This window comes from Pteropus alecto, unplaced genomic scaffold (genome assembly GCF_000325575.1).
Source record: "Pteropus alecto unplaced genomic scaffold, ASM32557v1 scaffold80, whole genome shotgun sequence".
Taxonomy (NCBI): Eukaryota; Metazoa; Chordata; class Mammalia; order Chiroptera; family Pteropodidae; genus Pteropus; species Pteropus alecto.
The window spans coordinates 4,161,917-4,162,858 of record NW_006430460.1 but is presented as its reverse complement, the minus strand read 5'-3'; positions in this window follow the sequence as shown (position 1 = coordinate 4,162,858).

Genomic DNA, 942 nt, shown 5'->3' with positions numbered 1-942 from the left:
TAAAAAAATAAAAATAAATAAACTATCCGCCATCTTTCACGTCAAATCACGTTCTGCCTTGTATTTCGGTTTATTTCCCAATTATCCCCTGCCCGTTCCCTGCACCATAAGGCAAGTGGGCCCAGAGGGTGCTTCTGGGATCCAAGGCCTAGCGGCGCCTAGACCATCACAGACACCGAGAACTTCCACAGGCCGCCTGCACACGACCCTACAAAAGCTAATAAAGGGTCACTCCGCGGGCCCCCGGGGGGAACCAAGCTATGTCCCTGGCAAAGAAGAGATGCTCAAGAAACACCTGCTGCATGACATAACGGGAAGGTGAGTGGTCACACTCCACGTGCACCGCTTAACGGCCAGACACGTTCTGAAAAGCACGCGCTCAGATGACTCCGCTATGCCAACGTGAGCGTGCACGACACACCTGGGCTGCGTGGTCCAGCCCACTGCTCCTGACTGCCAGCCTGGACAGCCAATCACCGTACAAAACAGCGCAAGACGCGATCAAGCACAAGAGAACGATGCCATCAGCAGACGCAGCACACACCTGTGCGAGGCGAGGCTGCGGCCGGTAACGCGCACGCCGCTTCGCAGCACTTCCCCCCCCACACCCCCAAGCAGGAAGCGCGCGCCCTAAAACAATGATGAAAACATAGCCCTGCAAGCACATAAACCAGTAACATGGTCACTCGTTATCAAGTGCGACGCACCGAGCATAATCGTGTGCTTTACTTGTACACGGCTGGCAGCGCAGGAGAAACGCGCTGAGCTACAGCGCTAGGATGGCTATGAGGTCACTAGGGTCCTGACGTCATAGCTCCACTACCGCCCTGCCGCACCACCCAGACGTTATGTGGCACATGGCTGTGAAGGGTGGCAGGGTTCCTCTGAGAGGCAGTGGGCTTTGCTGGACTGAGTCGCTCCCAGCCCAGGCCGCCCCCCGCG